Genomic DNA, 24976 nt, shown 5'->3' with positions numbered 1-24976 from the left:
CCTGTCTCTACTAAAAATACAAAAATTATATGAGCATGGTGGTGCATGCCTGTGATCCCAGCTACTTGGGAGGCTGAGGTGGGAGAATTGTTTGAACCCGGTAGGCAGAGGTTGCAGTAAGCGGAGATTGAGCCACTGCACTGCACTCCAGTCTGGGTGACAGAGCGAGACTCGGTCTAAAAAAAAAGTAGTTAATTGAGTGAATATTATTTATTTAATTTGTTTATGTGACAGTCTTGCTCTGTCACCCAGATTGGAATGTTATGGCACGATCTCAACTCACTGCAACTTGAGTGAACATTTAAAAGTGCCTGAACTTAACTTGACAAGGTCCATTTTGAGACTGAGTGGTAAAGCCTTTGTGTCCAGATCAGCAGTGATGTGGGACACCGGTCTGTTCCGCATGCCAGCTGCAGTGTGCACACTCTGCTGCTGTCCTGGGACTAGAGACGGGGCAAACATGACCCACCATTGCTGTCAATAAACTGTCTTTGAAACGTAATTTTAGGCTCAGTAAGTAGCATCATTAAAACTGTAAGAAGGCATCATTAAACTGATATTATTTACCTGTACAAATAAATCATGCTCAGACTTCCCCCATACATTCTCTCTCAAGCAATAAAAAAAATTGATGGATACAATTCTATAGTTGAACAAATATCAACTCTGATATCTTGGCTCTCTTCAGTGTTTCAGGGCTACAGGTGGTCACTATTTGCTACCTGAAATATCATTTTGTTTATCTTTTATAAAACCACATTGCAATTATGTTGGAAATTAATGTCAAATGAATTGGTAATCAATTCTTGAGTGTCTCCTCATCTGGGGAGGAGGTGGAGTACTGGGGAAAGTATTCTGAAGTCATTAAAGGTGGAAAATTCTCCCCTTCGTCGTTTTCCTCACTTTGTGGTGTCAGTGTCTGTGTGCTTGCTTGCTCCCTGCGCTGATCCCCAAGGCAGAGGCCTTGCCATATTTGTCTTTAAATTCTTAGTAGCTAACCCAGTGTTAATACATAGCAAGAACTAAATAAACGTGTATTGAATAAAGGAATGAAGGAACCAGAGTTACTACTGTCAAAAATATTCATTTTTTTCTAGCTTTTTCATAAAATAGGTAAGTGTTTAAAATATGCATGAATAGATTTCCCCCCCCATGGGTTCATTATTTCCTTAAAGTATGATTCCAAGAATTTGATTTTTGAATTAAGGAATATATATTTTATCTTTTTAATGTATTTAATATTGCTTTTAAAGCTGATTTTAAAGTCAATTTATAATTGTAACATCAGCAATAATGGGACAACGATTATTATAGCACATAGACTTTATGTGTGTCCTAATATAATGCAGTTTGAAATACACAGTGCTATGACATATTTTTTCCCAATATTTTAACCTTAATTTAGAAATAACTTTTAGTCTCAGAAGATGGGTTGTTCTATAAGACATCTGTCTGATCAGGTCTCTTCAATTGGTCAGTGTCATGAAACACTAAAAAGCGGGGAAAGGGAGCATATTCTAGATGAAAAGAGATTTGAAAGACACAACAACAAAGGCAATCTGTGGACCTTGATTGGATGTTTGTTCAAACCAATTAGCTAAAAAGTCATTTGGAGGACAATTGGGAACATATAAATATAAAATGAATATTAGATATTATAAAGGATTTTTTTGTTTGTTTGAGACTGAGTCTCAGTCTGTTGCCCAGGCTGGAGTGCAGTGGTATGATCTCAGCTCACTGGAACCTTCTTCTCCTGGATTCCAGTGATTCTCTTGCCTCAACCTCCTGAGTATCTGGGACTACAGGCGTGCACCACAATGTCTGGCTAATTTTTTGTGTTTTTAGTAGAGACAGGGTTTCCGTCTGTTGGCCAAGCTGGTCTCAAACTCTAACCTCAAGTGATCTGCCTGCCTTGGCCTCCCAAAGTGCTGGGATTACAGGTGTTAGCCACCATGCCCAGTCAATGCTTTTCTTTTAGGTTGAAGAAATCCCTTTAGCATTTCTTGTAGGACAGGTCTGGTGTTGAAATCCCTCAGCTTTTGTTTGTCTGGGAAAGTCTTTTTCCCTTCCTTCATGCTTAAGGGATATTTTCACCAGATATATTACTCTAGGGTAAAAGTTTTTCCTTCAGCACTTTAAACGTGTCATGCCACTCTCTCCTGGCCCATAAGGTTTCACTGAAAAGTCTGCTGCCAGTCATTTTGGAGCTCCATTGTATGTTACATGTTTCTTTTCTCTTGCTGATTTTAGAATTCTTTATCTTTGACCTTTGGGAGTTTGATTATAAAATGCCTTGAAGTAGTCTTCTTTGGGTTAAATTTGCCTGGTGTTCTATAACCTTCTTGTACTTGAATATTGATATATTTCTCTAGGTGTGAGAAATTCTCTGTTATTACCCCTTTTAGTAAACTTTCTACCCCTATCTCTTTTGCTACCGTCTCCTTAAGGCCAATAACTCTCAGAGTGGTCCATTTGAGGCTATTGACTATTTTCTAGATCTTGTTGGCATGCTTCATTGTTTTTTAATCCTTTTTCTTTTGTCTCCTCTGACTGTGTATATTCAAAAAGTCTGTCTTCAAGTTCACTAATTCTTTTTCCTGCTTGATCAGTTCTGCTATTAAGAGACTCTCATGCATTCTTCAATGTGCCAGTTGCATTTTCAACTCTAGAATTTCTGCTTGATCCTTTTTAATTATTGTAATCCCTTTGTTACATTTATCTGATAGAATTCTAAATTCCTTCTCTGCATTTTATTTGAGTTGCCTCAAAAAAGCTATTTTGATTTCTTTGTCTGAATGGTCATATATCTCTGTTTCTCCAGGGTTGGTCCCTGATAACTTATTGAATTCATTTGGTGAGATCATGTTTTCCTGGATGGTATTGATACTTGAAGATGTTCTTCAGTGTCTGGACATTGAAGAGTTAGGTATTTGTTGTAGTCTTCACAGCCTGAGCTTGTTTGTACCTGTCTTTCTTGGGAAGGCTTTCTATGTATTCAAAGGGACTTGGGATTCAAGCCCAATAACACTGTGGTTTTTATAGACTCAGAGGTACCACCTTTGTGGTCTTGGATAAGAACCAGAAGACTTATCTAGATTATCAAGCAAGAGTCTCTTGTTTTTTTTTCCCCCTTACTTTTCCCCAGCAAACAGAGTCTCTTTCTGTGTGCTGAGCTACCTGTAACTGGGGGTGTGATGATGTAAGTACATCTGTGGCCATCACCACAGGGACTGCTCTGGGTCAGATCTGAAGCCAGCACAACACTGGACCTTGCCTAAGGTCCTTCCCTTCAGGGTGGTGAGTTTCACCAGGTCGCAGGCATATCCAGAGGCGCTGTCTGGGAGCCAGGAATTGGAGTCAAAAACTTAGCAATTTATCTGATGTTCTATTCTCCATAGCTAAGCTGGCATTCAAACCACAATACAAAGTCCTTCCTGCTCTTCCCTCCCATTTCCACAGACAGAGAAGTCTCTCCCTGTGGCCACCACCACCACTGGTCCATGGCGGGGTTCTGTCAGGCCACCGCTAATGTCCACTTAAAGCCCAAAGTTTCTTCCATCAGCTTGAGGTGAATGCTGCCAGGCCTGGGGCTCACCCTTCAGGGCAGTGGGCTTCTCTCTAGCCCAGAGCAGGTCCAGAAATGCTGTCTAAGAGCCTAGGCCTGAACTTGGGACCTCTAAGAGCTCTGTCCCACTGTGGTTGAGCTGGCACTTAAAGTGGAGCTCAAAATCTGCTTTACTTTTCCCTCTGCTTTTCTCAAACAGATAGAGTCTTTCCCTGTGGCCATTATAGCTGGGAATGTGCTGGATCACCCCAAAGCCAACACATGTCAGAGCCCAAGGTCCATGGCATACTCCCTGGGTATCACTGGTAGTTACTCAGGCCCCCCGGGCTCTTTAATCAACAGGTGATAAATCCTGCCAAGAGTGGGTCCTTCCCTTCGAGGCAGCAGGTTCTGTTAAGTCCAGAGTGTGTCTAGAAATGTCCAGGTGTCAGGGCTTGAATGGAGGCCTTACATCTCTGTCCAATTACCTATCCTACTATGGCTAAGCTGGTATCCAAGGTGCAAGACAAAGTCCTCTTCACTCTTTGCTCTCCTCTCTTTCAACAGAAGGAAAGAATCACTTTCATTGCTGCAAGCTGCACTGCCTGGGATGGAAGGAGGGATGGCACAAATATTCCTTTAGCCACATCAACTGATGTCTCCCTAGGTCACTATTCACCCTAGTTTACTGGCTCTAAGTCCAGCCTAGCACTAGGAGTTGCCTAGGGATTGCAGTCCTTGTGTCCTAGACTGTCTTTCAAGTTCACCTACGACTCCAGAGCACTTCAGCCCACAGTAGTGAGGCTTGCTGAGAAACTCAAGTTCTGACCACTGGGATGGGCTATTCCCCTCTGGCTCAGTCTGGTCCATTCACAGGCACTTGCTGAGCCCAGCATGGCTTTATTCTCCTCTATGGCAGGGCAGTACAGAGTTCAATGTAATGTCCCCCAGTGAATGCACTCTCCTGGCGATTCAAGACTCTCTTCTGCCTTCCTCAATGCCTCTTTTGGCGATACAAAGTTAAATCCAGGTACTGTGATTGCTTACCTGATTTTTGTTTCCTATGATGGTGCTTTTCTCTGTGGAGATAGTTGTTAAAGCCTGGTGTTCCAGCAGGGAGGACAAATGGTGAAGGCTTCCATTCTGCCATGTTGCTCCACCCTCCTGATTGTGAAATTTCAATTAGCACATTATCCTGCCAAGTGAAAAAGAGTCTCATTATGGTACGCAGTCTTGTGCTGACATCTTGGGACAAGCTGCCCACAGCATGAAGTTGTCAACTTCTTGGCCTAGTTTGCAGTCTGAATGTCTCTGGTTATGCTATAGGGTGGCTTGTTGAACTTTCAGAGTGGCCTATACATCAGGCATGAGACTTGTTTCTTAAAATTATCTAGTTTCTGCTTGTAGGGCTTCAGGAATAGAACAGTTTCTAGCTTTCATAATTTTATAGAAGTTGGATTGAAGAAACCTAGAATAATTTAGAATCTAGTCTAGTCTACAGGTACGTAACAAGTACTCAAAATAATGCATAGGACTACAATCTAATAAACAGGAGTATTATAGCTTTTCCTTAGAAATATAACTTTTTCTGTCTATATTGATCACATAATAATCTCATATTTGAAATCTTGAGGCTAAGAAGCCAAACCAAAGTAGACTTTAGATTTTACTTCCAGTTTTAAGGTTCCTGAGCCTGCCAGGAAATGACAGTTTTTACTTACTCTCTGTAAGACTGGGAACCCTTGAAACCAGGCATTCTGTACACATTCTCAAATGTAATATTCCAGTCAGAGCTTTGGTAATATAACAAATGTTTCCTGTTGTATGCTGTTACAAAGAGAGCAAATTTTTATTGAACTTATGCAAATAACTATATTGCCTATATCACACACAACTATATAACTATATTATGCAGAAAACTAAATGAATATTCACAGATAGTTTCCACCTTTTGGAGAATTCAAGTAGGGAGAAAGAAGTAAATGCTTCTACCTTTGTTCATAAAAATATACTTTACCACATTTCTTAAAAATGCAGACAGCTTAAGACAGAATATTTTCTTTTTTCTTTTTCTTTTTTTTTTTTTTTTTTTTTTGAGACAGGGTCTTGCTCTGTTGCTGAGGCTGGACTGCAGTGGTGTGATTTCGACTCACTTAAACCCCTGCCTCCCAGGCTCAGAAGATCCTCCCACCTCAATCTCCTAAGTAGCTATGACTACAGGCGGGTGCCACCATGTCTGGCTAATGTTTTTGTATTTTTAGTACAGACTGGGTTTCACCATGTTTCCCAGGCTGGTCTCGAATTCCTGGTCTCAAGGGATCTACCTGCCTTGGCCTCCCAAAGTGCTGGGATTACAGGCATGAGCCACTGCACCCGGCTGAGAGAACATTTTCTTAAATCTGGAAAACAAAACATTTAAGTGAAGAACCAATAATGTTTCAAATAAAAGTCATAAAAACATTATCTTCATCAGTTATTTAATCTCCTGTAATTAATTTTTGTTGTGCTTGACCTTGATTTGTTGTCTCACAAATTCACCAGTTTCTGAGTTCTGAAGTTTTTTATTTAGTCAATTGTTCTTAAAGTTATTAAAAAAAAAAAAAAAAAAAAAAAACCTCCGGCCGGGCGCTGTGGCTCATGCCTGTAATCCCAGCACTTTGGGAGGCCTAGGCAATCAGATCTCTTGAAGTCGAGAGTTTGAAACAAGCCTGGCCAACATGGTGAAACCCTGTCTCTATAAAAAATACAAAAATTAGCTGGGTGTTTTGGTGCACACCTGTAATCCCAGCTACTCACGAGGCTGAGGTGGGAGGATCACTTGAACCCAGAAGGCAGAGGCTGCTGTGAACCGAGATTTCCCCACTGCACTCCAGCCTGGCAACAGTCCATCTCAAAACAAAAAACAAGAAACAAACAAACAAACAAACCCAAACTTCTATTGAAGAGTACTTGTCAGAGTCTTTTTCACAAATCTGATTGCAAATACTGTTAGAGAAAAATCAAAACAATAACTACAGATGACAAAAACTTAGAAGAACCATGGTTAAAAATCTGATAGAAGTTCATTATAATTGGCGATTGATAAGGAAATTGATTATTTCTGTGACATATAACTAATAAGCAGAATTATGACTGATGATATATTGGATTTTAAGAGTTTTATACACTTTGGAACATTCATATCAATAACACATAGATGCAACTGAAAGAAGATCTAGTGTCATTTATTTGACAATGCTTCCCATGTAACTTACTAAATAAGGCTAATCATTTAATATCGCTAAAGATGAGAGATACATCCTTTGATGCTCTCCAGGGATCTGGCTGTAATATCCCAAAGTTGATTATAGGTCAAAAAGACTTAATTTAGAATTTTGTTAATGGGGAGGCCTGTTAAAGATGACAAAATGTTTAAAACCCTTGATTAAGACAGGATAACAGGCTGAGTACAGTGGCTCATGCCTGTAATTTTAGCACTCTTGGGAGGCCAAGGCAGGCAGATCACTTGAGCCCAGGAGTTTGAGACAAGGCTGTGCAACATAGCGAGAGCCTGTCAGTATAAAAAATACAAAAATTAGCTGGGCATGGTGGTGTGCCCCTGCTGTCACAGCTATTTAGGAGGCTCAGGTGGGAGAATCACCTGAGCCCAGGAAGTCAAGGCTGCAGTGAACCGTGATGGTGCCACTGCACTTCAGCCTGGGTGACAGAGTGAGACCCTGTCTCAAAAAAAAAAAAAAAAAAAAAAAAAAGAAAGAAAGAAAGAAAGACAGGATAACAGGTCACTGTTAATTAAGTAATAAAATTGAATAATAGTAAGTCATTTAACCAGAGTGATAATCAGAATTCAAACACAAAACAGAAACTTACACTGATGTAAAAGAAAAAATACTTTAACCCTTTCAAAGCCTGGTTTTCCCAAGTAATCAGAAAACCAAATAAAGACAACACAGGAAAGTGTCTTCATAAAGCATAAACATTTTGTTCTTAAGCTAGTTACCAAAAAGATAAAGAAAAACCTCCTTCAATGTGATTATCTCTTCTCATAGGAAGCCCATTCAGGTACCTGGAAGTTGAACCTGATGAAAAGGTACTTGCATTTTATCAGATATAGTAAGAGTGTGGGCCCAAAGATGATGAGCATTGTATCATGTTATAGAGAAATGTAAACAAGAAAACTAGTACCTTGTACAGGGAAATGCATGGCTCTTAGGAAAGGCATGAGATGTCTCCTTGTTACATGGAGCAATTAGGACATATCAAGAAATTGTTATGCAGAAGGAAAACATTGCTTTCCCAGGCCTTCAAAATAGAGCATTTCAGTGTCAGGTCATAACAGCAGAGTTAGTACTGAAGAAAAAAGTTACAGGAGCTGACAAGAAAGTTAAAAGAGTTATCACCCCAGCCAAACCAGAAGATGTGTGTGTGTGACCTGCAAATCACGTGCAGCAAAATACAGTAAAAGTTGAATTTCTGAGACATGAATTTGAGAAGCCTTAAGAGCCTTAGAGAACTTCTCTACCTTGAGAAATTAAATAACCACTCTAAACAAAGAAGATGGCATTTCCAACCTGAAACTAGAGAAATTAAATGCATCTCAGAAAGAAACTCAGCAGAAATAGAAACTGTAAAACAGGAAGAAGCTGCAGTTTGTAATACACCTGTTAAACAGCTTTCAGAATTAAAAATCAAAACTCCTTGCAGTGTTACTAAAAGCAGATCAATACTTCAAGAAAACTTTGTTGTTTTAACATAGGAGAGCAGATTATTTTGTTTTCTATCATTGTATTTCTTTTTTTCTTGAGATGGAGTCTCGCTCTGTCACCCAGGCTGGAGTGCAGTGGCATAATCTCGGCTCACTGCAAGCTCTGCCTCCCGGGTTCATGCCATTCTCCTGCCTCAGCCTTCCAAGTAGCTGGGACTACAGGCGCCTGCCACTACGCCTGGCTAATTAAAAAAAATTTTTTTTTTAATAGAGATGGGGTTTCATCATGTTAGCCAGGATGGTCTTGATCTCCTAACCTTGTGATTTGCCCACCTTGGCCTCCCAAAGTGCTGGGATTACAGGCATGTGCCACCGCACCCAGCCCTATCATTGTATTTTTAATATCACAGCTCAATTTTTAGAAGGACTTATAATTTCCTTCTAATTATAGCCAACTTGATCACACACAAAAATGTCTTTCATAAATTCATACTTCACAAACATTTTGTGATGTACACATACCATCCACGACATGCTTAGACTTTCTGCTTTGAATTATACTTCCTCTTTCTTAAATAACCAGTCATTTGACTTTCAGACAAAAATTTACCACACATAATTCTTTCCCATACAAAATTATTCTTTTTTCTTTTTAACTCTTTACCAAAACTATATCCTCATACTTACAACTTTCTTTACATCTCTCTCTGTCCTACTTACTGGTTTATTTCTATCTTGTTTATATTTCTTTCCCAAATTCATATTTTGAAATAATCTTTAATAACCTCTGAAATTAGAACACTTTTTTTTTTTTATTCTAAATGAAGAACACATTTTTATGCCTTTCTTACATTTTATCTCGTAAAAATCTTTGGCATGCTTTATATACAGAATTTTATATATTAATTAGAATTTTCAATTCTTAGTAACCTTAATTTCTAGTGAAAACCTAGGAAGCAAGAAATTTTTTAAAATGTTATGACAACATGCTTATTTTTTAAGTGTTTTTATTTTTATAGATTTTGGAGATGCAAGTGCAGTTTAAAAAACAGATTTAGGAGGTACAAGTGCAGTTTTGTTAAATGGATATATTGCATAGCACTGAAGTCCAAGCTTTTAGTGTAGCCATCACCCAAATAGTGTTCATTGTAACCATCAAATAACTTATCAACCCTCACCCTCCTTCCACCCTCTCACCCTTCCAAGTCTCCAATGTCCATTATTCCACTCAATATGTTCATATGTGCACATTATTTAAATCCCACTGTTTGTTTGTTGTTGTTGTTTTTGAGACAGAGTCTCATTCTGTCACCCATGCTGGAGTACAGTGGTGTGATCTCAGCTCACTACAATCTCTGCCGCCTAGGTTCAAGCAATTCTTCTGCCTCAGCTTCCTGAGTAGCTGGGATTACAGGCACCTGCCACCATGACTGACTAATTTTTGTATTTTTAGTAGAGGTGGGGTTTTGCCATGTTGGCCAGGCTGGTCCTGAACTCCTGGCCTCAAGTGATCTACCCATCTCAGCCTCCCAAAGTGCTGGGATTACACTGCACCCAGCCCAGCTCTCACTTCTAATTGAGGACATGCAGTATTTGACTTTCTGTTTCTGAGTTATTTCACTTAATAACCTCTAGTTTCATTTGTGTTTTTGCAAAAGACATGATTTTATTCTTTCCATAGCTGAGGAGTATTTCATGATCTATATATACCACATTTTCCTTATCCAATCATTGATGGATATTTAAGTAGATCCTATATCTTTGCTTTTGTGAGTAGTGCTACAATAAACATGTGAGTGCAGATATCCTTTTTATGTAATGATTTATTTTCCTTTGAGTAGATACCCAGTAGTGGGCTTGGTGGATTAAATGGTAGTTCTATTTTTAGTTCTATGAGAAATATCCATACTGTTTCCCATAGAGGTTGTACTAATTTACATCCCCACCAATTGTGTTTAAGAATTCCCTTTTTTCCATATCCTCACCAACATCTGTAATTTTTTTTGATAATAGCCATTTTTAATAATAGCCATTCTCATTGATATAAGATGGCATCTCATCTTGGTTGTAATGAACATTTCTCCACTGATTAGTGATGTTGAGCATTTTTTCATCTGCTTCTTGGTCATTTCTATGTCTTCTTTTGAAAAATGTCTATTCATGTCCTTTGCCCAGTTTTCAACAGGGCTATTTGTTTTTTGTTGTAGTTGAGATATTTTAGTTCATTGCAGATTCTGAATATTAGTCCCTTGTCAGATGCATAGTTTGCAAATGTTTTCTCCTATTCTGTAGGTTGTCTTTCACTCTGTTGATTATTTTTTTTGCTGTGCAGAAGTGTTTCAGTTTAATTAAGTCCCATTTGTCTATTTTCATGTTTGTTTCATTTGCTTTTGAGGACTTAGTCATAAATTCTTTGCCAAGCAAAGGGAGCAATTTTGAACTGTCTGTCACATATCAGTATTTTATAAATGAGAATTTTATTATTTTAGAAACATTTCCCCATAATGTAATTTGTGTGTATTGTTAGACCCAAATATACTTAGTCTTTCTATAAAATTTAAGAAGCCAAGGAAAAATATATTTGTGTTCAACAATTTATGCTTTGGAATTTATCTTATTTGGAAATGACCTGGACATTCAATGAGTATCACTTAATTTAACATAACTTTAGAATTTTAAATCATATAAAAATTCACTTATAAATCTTTATTCCATTTACATTTACCTAATTTATTTATTTTTATCAATATTACCTAAATTACTTATGAAAGCTGAGATATGAGATAAAGCTACTCATCATTTCAAGTAATTTCCCTGTTAAACATGTGTACAGTCTGTGAATATCAGGTGTTCACCTAAGTAAGAACTTGAAAGTTAATTATATGGGTATTTTCCTGATAACTTAAAAGATATAGCTGTTTTTATTAAGCCAACACTATTAAATTAGTCTTACTTGTCAAAGAGCTACACAAACAGAGATCATTATGTTTTTAGGCTGGGTTTATAGTTTTAGCATCTTAAAATATCTAGCAGAGACAAATATAATCCTATCTGACTAGTAAACCCAGACAAAAATGAATGCTGAAATTCTGAAGACATTTTTATTTTTATTTCATCAACAAATTTAAAACAAGCTTATTTATTAAAGAAATAATTACGTCACATGCACTAAAAGGCATTTGGGTTGATTACTCCATAATTTATATAAGCACTCATTTATCTAAGCCAATCTGAATAGAATTCCTTAAGGGATTTCTAGCTGACTATGGCAGATTTTAGCATGCAGACGCAACATACAGAATGTGTAAACACATATAGATACTCATACCACAATAAAGATCTTATAGCTTTCATTTTAGAATTTTAGTCATGAGATAGTAATACATAGTAATATATACTTATTGGTTTATAAAAGATAGTTGGATCCAAATTATATTTCTTAGAAAATGGGGTCTGTTCATATAGCTAAATGTTATTTACCCTGATATGTAGTCTAACGAAGGCTGTGGACCAAAATTTTGAACAAAACAGTTTGGTTTTCTTTTTTTAAATCTCTTTTGCCCCTTTACACCCCCCTCTTTTTTTTTTTATCGGTTTCAAATGAATTTAGAATGAAACATTCAATTGTTTATTTTCAGCTTGAATTGTCTGAAAAAAATCAAGTCTCCAAATAGGCTTAGGTTTTTTAGTAACAAATCTATGCTTTTTTTTTTTTTTTTTTAAACAAAAATGGGCCACATTTATTCAACAGAAGTAGTTTTAAAATATAGGAAAAATAGAATTCTATTATTACAAATTGCTATATCTTGGGGAAATCAAATATTTTCCAGGAGAATATTTTATAAATATTGACTAAAAAATATATAGTAAACCTTACTAACCAAGTATAATAAGGAATTTCAAAGGCTGTTGAACTCTACAAACTACTAAGATCTGATTCTTGTTTGAAAAGTTTTTTTATTTATTTTTTATTTTTTTTTATTATACTTTAAGTTCTAGGGTACATGTGCATAACATGCAAGTTTGTTACATATGTATACTTGTGCCATGTTGGTGTGTTGCACCCATCAACTTGTCAGCACCCATCAACTCGTCAGCACCCATCAACTCATCATTTACATCAGGTATAACTCCCAATGCAATCCCTCCCCCCTCCCCCCTCCCCATGATAGGCCCCGGTGTGTGATGTTCCCCTTCCCGAGTCCAAGTGATCTCATTGTTCCGTTCCCACCTATGAGTGAGAACATGCGGTGTTTGGTTTTCTGTTCTTGTGATAGTTTGCTGAGAATGATGGTTTCCAGCTGCATCCATGTCCCTACAAAGGACACAAACTCATCCCTTTTTATGGCTGCATAGTATTCCATGGTGTATATGTGCCACATTTTCTTAATCCAGTCTGTCACTGATGGACATTTGTGTTGATTCCAAGTCTTTGCTATTGTGAATAGTGCCGCAATAAACATACGTGTGCATGTGTCTTTATAGAAGCATGATTTATAATCCTTTGGGTATATACCCAGTAATGGGATGGCTGGGTCATATGGTACTTCTAGTTCTAGATCCTTGAGGAATCGCCATACTGTTTTCCATAATGGTTGAACTAGTTTACAATCCCACCAACAGTGTAAAACTGTTCCTATTTCTCCACATCCTCTCCAGCACCTGTTGTTTCCTGACTTTTTAATGCTTGCCATTCTAACTGGTGTGAGATGGTATCTCATTGTGATTTTGATTTGCATTTCTCTGATGGCCAGTGATGATGAGCATTTTTTCATGTGTCTGTTGGCTGTATGAATCTCTTCTTTTGAGAACTGTCTGTTCATATCCTTTGCCCACTTTTCGATGGGGTTGTTTTTTTTTTTCTTGTAAATTTGTTTGAGTTCTCTGTAGGTTCTGGATATTAGCCCTTTGTCAGATGAGTAGATTGCAAAAATTTTCTCCCATTCTGTAGGTTGCCTGTTCACTCTGATGGTAGTTTCTTTTGCTGTGCAGAAGCTCTTTAGTTTAATTAGGTCCCATTTGTCAATTTTGGCTTTTGTTACCGTTGCTTTTGGTGTTTTAGACATGAAGTCCTTGCCCATGCCTATGTCCTGAATGGTATTACCTAGGTTTTCTTCTAGGGTTTTTATGGTATTAGGTCTAACATTTAAGTCTCTAATCCATCTTGAATTAATTTTCGTATAAGTAGTAAGGAAAGGATCCAGTTTCAGCTTTCTACTTATGGCTAGCCAATTTTCCCAGCACCATTTATTAAATAGGGAATCCTTTCCCCATTTCTTCTTTTTCTCCGGTTTGTCAAAGATCAGATGGCTGTAGATGTGTGGTATTATTTCTGAGGACTCTGTTCTGTTCCATTGGTCTATATCTCTGTTTTGGTACCAGTACCATGCTGTTTTGGTTACTGTAGCCTTGTAGTATAGTTTGAAGTCAGGTAGCGTGATGCCTCCAGCTTTGTTCTTTTGACTTAGGATTGTCTTGGCAATGCGGGCTCTTTTTTGGTTCCATATGAACTTTGAAGCAGTTTTTTCCAATTCTGTGAAGAAACTCATTGGTAGCTTGATGGGGATGGCATTGAATCTATAAATTACCTTGGGCAGTATGACCATTTTCACGATACTGATTCTTCCTATCCATGAGCATGGTATGTTCTTCCATTTGTTTGTGTCCTCTTATATTTCACTGAGCAGTGGTTTGTAGTTCTCCTTGAAGAGGTCCTTTACATCCCTAGTAAGTTGGATTCCTAGGTATTTCATTCTCTTTGAAGCAATTGTGAATGGAAGTTCATTCATGATTTGGCTCTCTGTTTGTCAGTTACTGGTGTATAAGAATGCTTGTGATTTTTGTACATTAATTTTGTATCCTGAGACTTTGCTGAAGTTGCTTATCAGCTTAAGGAGATTTTGGGCTGAGACAATGGGGTTTTCTAAATATACAATCATGTCATCTGCAGACAGGGACAATTTGACTTCTTCTTTTCCTAACTGAATACCCTTGATTTCTTTCTCTTGCCTGATTGCCCTAGCCAAAACTTCCAACACTATGTTGAATAGGAGTGGTGAGAGAGGGCATCCCTGCCTTGTGCCAATTTTCAAAGGGAATTTTTCCAGTTTTTGCCCATTCAGTATGATATTGGCTGTGGGTTTGTCATAAATAGCTCTTATGATTTTGAGATACGTTCCATCAATACTGAATTTATTGAGCATTTTTAGCATGAAGGGCTGTTGAATTTTGTCAAAGGCCTTTTCTGCATCTATTGAGATAATCATGTGGTTTTTGTCTTTGGTTCTGTTTATATGCTGGATTACATTGATTGACTTGCATATGTTGAACCAGCCTTGCATCCCAGGGATGAAGCCCACTTGATCATGGTGGATAAGCTTTTTGATGTGCTGCTGGATCTGGTTTGCCAGTATTTTATTGAGGATTTTTGCATCGATGTTCATCAGGGATATTGGTCTAAAATTCTCTTTTTTTGTTGTGTCTCTGCCAGGCTTTGGTATCAGGATGATGTTGGCCTCATAAAATGAGTTAGGGAAGATTCCCTCTTTTTCTATTGATTGGAATAGTTTCAGAAGGAATGATACCAGCTCCTCCTTGTACCTCTGGTAGAATTCAGCTGTGAATCCATCTGGTCCTGGACTTTTTTTGGTTGGTAGGCTATTAATTATTGCCTCAATTTCAGAGCCTGCTATTGGTCTATTCAGGAATTCAGCTTCTTCCTGGTTTAGTCTTGGGAGAGTGTAAGTGTCCAGGAAATTATCCATTTCTTCTAGATGTTCTAGTTTATTTGCGTAGAGGTGTTTATAGTATTCTCTGATGGTAGTTTGTATTTCTGTGGGGTCGGTGGTGATATCCCCTTTATCATTTTTTATTGCGTCTATTTGATTCTCCTCTCTTTTCTTCTTTATTAGTCTTGCTAGCAGTCTATCAATTTTGTTGATCTTTTCAAAAAACCAACTCCTGGATTCATTGATTTTTTGAAGGGTTTTTTGTGTCTCTATCTCCTTCAGTTCTGCTCTGATCTTAGTTATTTCTTTTCTTCTGCTAGCTTTTGAATGTGTGTGTTCTTGCTTCTCTAGTTCTTTTAATTGTGATGTTAGAGTGTCAATTTTAGATCTTTCCAGCTTTCTCTTGTGTGCATTTAGTGCTATAAATTTCCCTCTGCACACTGCTTTAAATGTGTCCCAGAGATTCTGGTATGTTGTATCTTTGTTCTCATTGGTTTCAAAGAACATCTTTATTTCTGCCTTCATTTTGTTATGTACCCAGTAGTCATTCAGGAGCAGGTTATTCAGTTTCCATGTAGTTGAACGATTTTGATTGAGTTTCTTAGTCCTGAGTTCTAGTTTGATTGCACTGTGGTCTGAGAGACTGTTTGTTATAATTTCTGTTCTTGTACATTTGCTGAGGAGTGCTTTACTTCCAATTATGTGGTCAATTTTGGAATAAGTGTGATGTGGTGCTGAGTAGAATGTATATTCTATTGATTTGGGGTGTAGAGTTCTGTAGATGTCTATTAGGTCTGCTTGCTGCAGAGATGAGTTCAATTCCTGGATATCCTTGTTAACTTTCTGTCTTGTTGATCTGTCTAATGTTGACAGTGGGGTGTTGAAGTCTCCCATTATTATTGTGTGGGAGTCTAAGTCTCTTTGTAAGTCTTTAAGGACTGGCTTTATGAATCTGAGTGCTCCTGTATTGGGTGCCTATATATTTAGGATAATTAGCTCTTCCTGTTGAATTGATCCCCTTACCATTATGTAATGGCCTTCTTTGTCTCTTTTGATCTTTGATGGTTTAAAGTCTGTTTTATCAGAGACTAGTATTGCAACCCCTGCTTTTTTTTGTTCTCCATTTGCTTGGTAGACCTTCCTCCCTCCCTTTATTTTGAGCCTATGTATGTCTCTGCATGTGAGATGGGTCTCCTGAATACAGCAAACTGATGGGTCTTGACTCTTTATCCAGTTTGCCAGTCTGTGTGTCTTTTAATTGGAGCATTTAGTCCATTTACATTTAAGGTTAATATTGTTATGTGTGAACTTGATCCTGCCATTATGATATTAACTGGTTATTTTGCTCATTAGTTGATGCAGTTTCTTCCTATCCTCAATGGTCTTTACATTTTGGCATGTTTTTGCAATGGCTGGTACTGGTTGTTCCTTTCCATGTTTAGTGCTTCCTTCAGGGTCTCTTGTAAGGCAGGCCTGGTGGTGACAAAATCTCTAAGCATTTGCTTATCTGTAAAGGATTTTATTTCTCCTTCACTTATGAAACTTAGTTTGGCCGGATATGAAATTCTGGGTTGAAAATTCTTTTCTTTAAGAATGTTGAATATTGGCCCCCACTCTCTTCTGGCTTGTAGAGTTTCTGCTGAGAGATCTGCTGTTAGTCTGATGGGCTTCCCTTTGTGGGTAACCTGACCTTTCTTTCTGGCTACCCTTAAGATTTTTTCCTTCATGTCAACTTTGGTGAATCTGGCAATTATGTGTCTTGGAGTTGCTCTTCTCGAGGAGTATCTTTGTGGCGTTCTCTGTATTTCCTGAATTTGAATGTTGGCCTGCCCTACTAGGTTGGGGAAGTTCTCCTGGATGATATCCTGAAGAGTGTTTTCCAACTTGGTTCCATTTTCCCCCTCACTTTCAGGCACCCCAATCAGACGTAGATTTGGTCTTTTTACATAATCCCATACTTCTTGCAGGCTTTGTTCCTTTTTTTTTTCTTCTTTTTTCTTTAGGTTTCTCTTCTCACTTCATTTCATTCATTTGATCCTCAATTGCTGATACTCTTTCTTCCAGTTGATCGAGTCGGTTACTGAAGCTTGTGCATTTGTCACATATTTCTCGTGTCATGGTTTTCATCTCTGTCCATTTGTTTATGGCCTTCTCTGCATTAATTATTCTAGTTATCAATTCTTCCACTTTTTTTTCAAGATTTTTAGTTTCTTTGCGCTGGGTACGTAATTCCTCCTTTAGCTCTGAGAAGTTTGATGGACTGAAGCCTTCTTCTCTCATCTTGTCAAAGTCATGCTCCGTCCAGCTTTGATCCGTTGCTGGTGATGAGCTGTGTTCCTTTGCAGGGGGCGATGCGCTCTTATTTTTTGAATTTCCAGCTTTTCTGCCCTGCTTTTTCCCCATCTTTGTGGTTTTATCTGCCTCCGGTCTTTGATGATGGTGACGTACTGATGGGGTTTTGGTGTGGGTGTCCTTCCTGTTTGTTAGTTTTCCTTCTAACCGTCAGGACCCTCAGCTGTAGGTCTGTTGGAGATTGCTTGAGGTCCACTCCAGACCCTGTTTGCCTGGGTATCAGCAGCAGAGGCTGCAGAATATAGAATATTGCTGAACAGTGAGTGCACCTGTCTGATTCTTGCTATGGAAGCTTCCTCTCAGGGGTGTACTCCACCATGTGAGGCGTGGGGTGTCGGTCTGCCCCTAGTGGGGGATGTCTCCCAGTTAGGCTACTCAGGGATCAGGGACCCACTTGAGCAGGTAGTCTGTCCATTCTCAGATCTCAACCTCCACGTTGGGAGATCCACTGCTCTCTTCAAAGCTGTCAGACAGAGTCGTTTGCATCTGCAGAGGTTTCTGCTGCTTTTTGTTGTTGTTGTTGTTATTTAGCTGTGCCCTGTCCCTAGAGGTGGAGTCTACAGAGACAGGCAGGACTCCTTGAAGTGCTGTGAGCTCCACCCAGTTCGAGTTTCCCAGCGGCTTTGTTTATCTACTTAAGCCTCAGCAATGGTGGGTGCCCCTCCCCCAGCCTCGCTGCTGCCTTGCCGCGAGATCGCAGACTGCTGTGCTAGCAATGAGGGAGGCTCTGTGGGCGTGGGACCCTCCTGGCCAGGTGTGGGATATAGTCTCCTGGTGTGCCCATTTGCTTAGATCCTTAGTAGAGCGAAGTATTAGGGTAGAAGTTACCCCATTTTCCAGGTGTTGTGTGTCTCAGTTCCCCTGGCTAGGAAAAGGGATTCCCTTCCCCCTTGTGCTTCCCAGGTGAGGTGATGCCTCGCCCTGCTTCAGCTCTTGCTGGTCGGGCTGCAGTAGCTGACCAGCACTGATTGTCAGGCACACCCTAGTGAGATAAACCCAGTACCTCAGTTGAAAATGCAGAAATCACCTGTCTTCTGTGTCACTCATGCCAGGAGTTGGCGACTCGATGAGCATTTTTTCATGTGTCTGTTGGCTGTATGAATGTCCTCTTTTGAAAAGTGAGGAATCCAACTTACAAGGGATGTAAAGGACCTCTTCAAGGAGAACTACAAACCACTGCTCAGTGAAATAAAAGAGGACATAAACAAATGGAAGAACATACCATGCTCATGGATAGGAAGAATCAATATCATGAAAATGGCCATACTGCCCAAGGTAATTTATAGATTCAGTGCCATCCCCATCAAGCTACCAATGAGTTTCTTCACAGAATTGGAAAAAACTGCTTTAAAGTTCATATGGAACCAAAAAAGAGCCTGCATCTCCAAGACAATTCTAAGTCAAAAGAACAAAGCTGGAGGCATCACGCTACCTGACTTCAAACTATACTACAAGGCTACAGTAACCAAAACAGCATGGTACTGGTACCAAAACAGAGATATAGACCAATGGAACAGAACAGAGTCCTCAGAAATAATACCACACATCTACAGCCATCTGATCTTTGATAAACCGGAGAAAAAGAAGAAATGGGGAAAGGATTCCCTATTTAATAAATGGGGCTGGGAAAATTGGCTAGCCATAAGTAGAAAGCTGAAACTGGTTCCTTTCTTTACTCCTTATACGAAAATTAATTCAAGATGAATGAGAGACTTAAATGTTAGACCTAATACCATAAAAACCCTAGAAGAAAACCTAGGTAATACCATTCAGGACATAGGCATGCGCAAGGACTTCATGTCTAAAACACCAAAAGCAATGGCAACAAAAGCCAAAATAGACAAATGGGACCTAATTAAACTAAAGAGCTTCTGCACAGCAAAAGAAACTACCATCAGAGTGAACAGGCAACCTACAGAATGGGAGAAAATTTTTGCAATCTACTCATCAGACAAAGGGCTAATATCCAGAACCTACAAAGAACTCAAACAAATTTACAAGAAAAAAACAAACAACCCCATCAAAAAGTGGGCAAAGGATATGCTTTGTTTTTTTGTCTGGTTTGCTTGATTAGTCAATGTGGGTAAGAAAGCACTTTAGCAGGTTTTTGTTTGCTTTGTTTGCTTTTTCTGGGCATGGGAGACAAAGCCATTTTTATGCCAGAGAGACACCTCATATTATTGCTCTGAGCTTAAGATTTTGACCTGTTTAATCGAGAGCCTAGCTTATAAACATTTATTTATGTTTTGGAATTTATTTTATTTGGAAATGACTTGGACATTCTATAAATATCACTTAATTTAACATAACTTTAGAATTTTAAATACATGGTAATATATACTTATTGGTTTATAAAAGATAGTTGGATACAAATTATATTTCTTAGAAAATGGGGTCTGGTCATATAGCAAAATGTTACTTACCCTGATAGGTAGTCTATTTTATTTTAGAATATCAATCCCTTAATTAACTGTTCCTCACCCTAAGCAATTGTTTTTCAGGCAAACTAGAATTTACATTTTGTGTCTAGATTGTTGGTTGCCATGGAGCTGTTGTAAGTTGTAAAGCCATTAGTTTGAAAGTCTTTTAAGACTGTAAAAAAAATCTTGTCTGGAATGCCATAAGCAGTGTGTTTATCTCAATACAAGTAGAAAAATTAGCAGATTCAAAGTCGGCAGAAAAAAAATAGAGATATAGAAAACTTAGAAGACTCTACATGTTAACTCTGCAGTTACAGTTTCTAATTCAACTTTAAGTAAAACAAGCTTGGGGAGTTTGAATGATCCCCATGATGGCCACTGGTTTAAAAACATGGCCGGGCATGGTGGCTCATACCTGCAATTCCAGTGCTTTGGTAAGCCAAGGCAGGAGGATCACCTGAGGCCGAGAGTTCATGACCATCCCGGGCAACATAGTGAAACTGCATTTCCACAAAAAAAATAAATAAATAAATTTAAAAAATAAAAAAATGCATGAGGAAAATCATGTAATTGGCAGGAGTCCCCAAAAACCTGGCATGGCTTAATGTTTGAGAATATCATTTTTGTTTTATATTAATCTCTCAAGAGTGAAGAAAATTCTATAATTCCTGTCACGGAGTTTGGACTGATGTTTTAGATAGTGGTGACTGTCCTAGTGGTTTTTAATTGGCTGTCTTGTGCCCACCATTTAGAGTGTTTATGTTTGCTCTCAGAAAATGTTTAGAAACAAGCAAGGGGGAAAAAGGAGCCAGATGATTTACAGATGCACATGACCAAACCCAAATGAAACAAAAAATAAGAGTGTTCACAAAAATTTTAAGCCAGGCATGCAGACCACACAAAATACTATACCAGACATGCAGACCCAGACAAAATATAAATTCTGTAGAAACCAGAGGACTCAAATCAGAAAAGCATTGTTCTTATTCCAGATAGCACCTGCCAGAAAAGACAAAACATCTTGTATTATCTCAGAAAGTGAAAAAGAATTCACTGAGGGAAGGGAGTCCAAGAAATAAAAAGGGTATTTACTAGCGCAGAGAATGTAACTCATGGCAGCATAGAGCACAAAGGGCTCAGTTGATACTTCACTTGATACCAGGGGCTGCCGATTCCTCTGAGGTGGGTGCACTTGGGTCCCACTTCTGAGGTATCATTTTATTAATCTAAATAACAAACAGGGAGGCTCTAAGAGAAAAATGTTTATTTGAGAATAGGGCACTGCAATGGGAACACATGTGCTGTAGGAAACTATGCGTATATTTAGGGAGGTAAAGACAGACAACATTTTAAAGAAAAAATGAGGATAATTGCATGATTGTTTTGGAATAATTATCCTTAGCTACAAGAATCAATAATAAGAGTGGTGCCAGTACCAGATTAGATAGGCAGTTGCTGGGCAGATGTCCTTGCAGAAGAATTTTTGTGTGTCTAAGGTTGTGATGGCCTTTGTGCACAGCTTTAGTTTTTGCAGTCTTTTGTCATAATTCTTGTTATCAGGTATTTGTGCCTGAGAACTCTTCCTTCGTGGCGTTTCTTGGCTCTATTTGTGAGGATTTTTAACACAAGTGACTTTGTTTTTATTTTGACAACCTTCACAGCCCCAGTCCAACGTGATTGGTGTCCTTATAAGAAGAGGAGAAGAGACAGACAGACATACACCGTGGGAAGATGATCTGAAGATTCACAAATGGAATGCAATATGACGACAGAAGCAGAGACTGGAGTGATGTGTCCACAAGCCGAGGATTGCCAGCAACACCAGAAGCGAAGAGAAAGGCATGGAACAGATTCTTCCCTAGAGCCTTCCCAGAGAGGAGGGCCCAACTCACACCTTGATTTCAGACTTCCAGCTTCCTGTGAGAAAATAAATTTCTGTTGTTTTAAGGCACCCAGTGCGTGTTACTTGTGTTTTTCTTTTTTTTTGAGACGGAGTCTCGCTCTGTCGCCCAGGCTGGAGTGCACTGGTGCGATCTCCACTCACTGCAAGCTCCGCCTTCCCGGTTCACGCCATTCTCCTGCCTCAGTCTCCCGAGTAGCCGGGACTACAGGCACCCTCCACTGCGCCTGGCTAATTTTTTTTTTTTTTTTTTTTTTTTTTTGTATTTTCGGTAGAGCGGGATTTCACCGTGTTAGCCACGGTGGTCTCTATCTCCCGACCTCGTGATCCACCCGTCTCGGCCTCCCAAAGTGCTGGGATTACAGGCCTGAGCCACTGCGCCTGGCCACGTGTTACTTGTTACAACAGTCTTAGAAAAAGAATACAGACTCTACTAAAAATAAAATAATTGGCTCAGAAAAAAAAACCATAAGCACAAATAAAAATTAAATGATTGAGTTCCAGTGTTATGGAGTGAAAAGGTCAGCAAATGCTCTCTTCCACAAACAACTATAAAACTGAACAAAACTGTAAAAAGAATCATTTCAGGGCTTGGAATAGACCAAAGGCAAACAACAAAATGAAGAGCATTTATTTATTAAAAACTGCTGAACTTTGGGTAGGAATAGTAGGAGTCTAGTTTTGCTTAAAATGAAGTTTTAACATGATTATAAGGGAAAGAAGGAAGATGTTATCTCATGCAACTATCATCATGCTAGAACCTGTCATTCATTCTCAAAAAAATTTAAACACATAAATGACACATGGATATTTTCTCATGGCAAAATAGTAAAACAATATCAATACAATGAGATTCCATATTGATTCTCATCTTTCATTCTCATTTCTTTTCTTTGACAGTAATGCAGCTAGGAAGATAATTTATATTGTGCTTGTTTTGATATTAAATAAATAATATCACAATGTCCTATATCACTGCTGCTGGAGCCACATCTGCAAACTCCGGGGTCAGTTCCTGGGGCTCCAGCAGGGGAAGCGGGTGCTCCAGTGACCCACCCAGGGAATGATGATGAGGTGAGTGAGCATGAAGCCACAGTACCGTGGCTTTGCCGGGAGGAGACGTGTGTCTGTGAGAAATGCTCTGCAGAGTTCTTTAGCATCTCTGAGCTTCTGGAACATAAGAAAAAAATCACACTAAAAATCTACCTGTTCTCATCATGAATGACAGGGAGGGGCCAGTGTCTTCAGAAGACTTCTCCAGAGCTGTACTTAGTTACCAACCACCCAGTCCAAGCAGTGAGGATGGGCGCAGGGAGAATGGTGTCAGCTCAGGGGACAGGAAGAAACCAGTTATGGACCTTGTGGTGTACCTAAAGACAGAGACTGTCCTGCTGCCCGCCTCCAAGATATAAGCTATTTACCCAAAAGCAAAGTGGCTAACACTAATGTGACCTTGCAGGCACTATGAGGCACCAAGGTGGTGATGAATCAGCAGAGTGCAGATGTGCCGCCTGTCCCAGTGCCCATTTGTGCTTGAGCAGATCCTGTGTCTGCAGCAGCAGGGACAGCAGGTACAACTCACCCAGCAGATCGCATTCAGGTGCACATGTGGACCTCCCATGCTCTCCACTTTGGCGGTGGGAGACGACCCTGGGCAGCCGCATATCCCAGCAGGTTTCTATGGCTGTGACTTTGCTCAGCCAGAAAGCTGGAAGCCAAGGTCTGTCTCCGGATGCGTCGAAACAAGCCAAACTACTTCACGCCAACATCCGTTCTGCCAGCATTCCTTCTGCCAACATCCCTTCTACCACCAGCTCTCTGTCCCCAGGGCTGATGCCCTTTGCACTGAAGCCAGGTGGAACCAGGTTGTTCCCAAACATCATGTCTCATCTCCCAAGTGCTTTGCTTCCTCAGACGCCGAGCTCGGTGCTCTTCCAGAGTCCTTTCTCCACTGTGGCGCTAGACCCATCCAAGAAAGGGAAGGGGAAGCCACTGAGCATCTCCACAGTCAACGTCAAACCCAAAGACCAGGCGGTCCTTTACAAGAACAAGTGTCAGAGCAGTCTCCCTTCCATGTTTATCTGAGCCCAGCCAACCTATGTCAAAGTTGAAGTTCCTGGCATGTTTGTGGGACCCTTAACATTGTCCCCAGGATGACTGCTTTGTTAGCCGCCCAGCCACGCCCACAGGCCCAGCCACGCCGACAGCGCAAGCAACACGGCTGCATGTGGTGTGGAAAGAACTTCTCGTCCGCTGGCGCTCTTCAGATTCATGGGTGGACTCACACGGGAGAGAAGTCTTTTGTATGCAACATTTGTGGACGAGTTTTACCACCAAAGTCAGTTTCAAAGTCCTTTACATGATCCATGGGGCGAACAATAACTCAGCCCGCTGTGGGAGGAAGCTGGCCATGGAGAACACCATGGCTCTGTTAAGTACAGACAGAAAAAAGTCTCAGAAATGTTTCCCAAGGAAATCCTGGCCCCTTTGGTGAACGTGGACCCTGTTGTGTGAAACCAGTAGACCAGAATGCCCAGTGGCAGTCTGGCCATGAAGACCAATGAGATCTCTGTGATCTGGAGTGGGGGTGTTCCTAACCTCCTGGTTTCCTTGGAGGCCAGCTCCACTGTGAATAACACCACCGTCTTCGAGATGGACGGCTCCCAATCAGACATCAGTGCAGATGTGGAAAAACCAGGTGTTACTGACAGCGTTCCCTCACTTCCTGGAAGAAAACAAGATTGCAGTCAGCTAAGCTAAAGGAGAACTTGCATGGAAGGAGAAATGCAGACACAGTGAAATCTCTAGAATCTGCTTTTTTGGTAAACACTCATCTCCTGTTTTCTTTTTCTTACTGATATGCAAATGATGTTTTTGAAGGTTGTGACCGCAACCTCAGGCAAGTCATACAATCACGACTGTTGCTATGTTGCTTTGCAAAAAATTGAAAAATCAAACAACAAAAAATGTTCATACCAAAACAAATAAAGACTAGCATTAAAAAATTTTTTGGAAAGAAGTGGGTCTTGCAAAGTAGCTTTTGTACTTGTGACAAACTGTATACATAGAACCTTTGTACAACCTAGAATTTTTTCCAAAGACTGGTTACCTATTTCAAGGTAGAAGCATTGGAACTTATCGAACCCACATGGAAAAGACAATGACTTAGCCTAATTGAGGGGAGAGGGGTACTGTGTACTTCCATGATGACTATGTGGGTAAAAGGACAAGGTCTGCCATCTATTTAGGGGCCTATTTATAGACCCCAACCCTGTCCCCATTTTATTGTTTGTTTTTTTGAATGTACTTAAAAAAAAATAAAACTAAGGT

The 24976-nt window shown here is 39.5% G+C and overlaps 1 pseudogene; it reads left to right on the top strand.

Moving 5' to 3' along the window:
* LOC103228629 (sal-like protein 4) overlaps window positions 1-24401 on the top strand; it is a 65453-nt pseudogene extending 41052 nt beyond the window's left edge.
* Window positions 24402-24976: the final 575 nt, after the last annotated feature.

The sequence above is a fragment of the Chlorocebus sabaeus genome, chromosome 22, assembly GCF_047675955.1.
Source record: "Chlorocebus sabaeus isolate Y175 chromosome 22, mChlSab1.0.hap1, whole genome shotgun sequence".
Taxonomy (NCBI): domain Eukaryota; kingdom Metazoa; phylum Chordata; class Mammalia; order Primates; family Cercopithecidae; genus Chlorocebus; species Chlorocebus sabaeus.
Note: the sequence above shows the minus strand (reverse complement) of the source record. Positions and strands in the feature narration are given on the sequence as shown.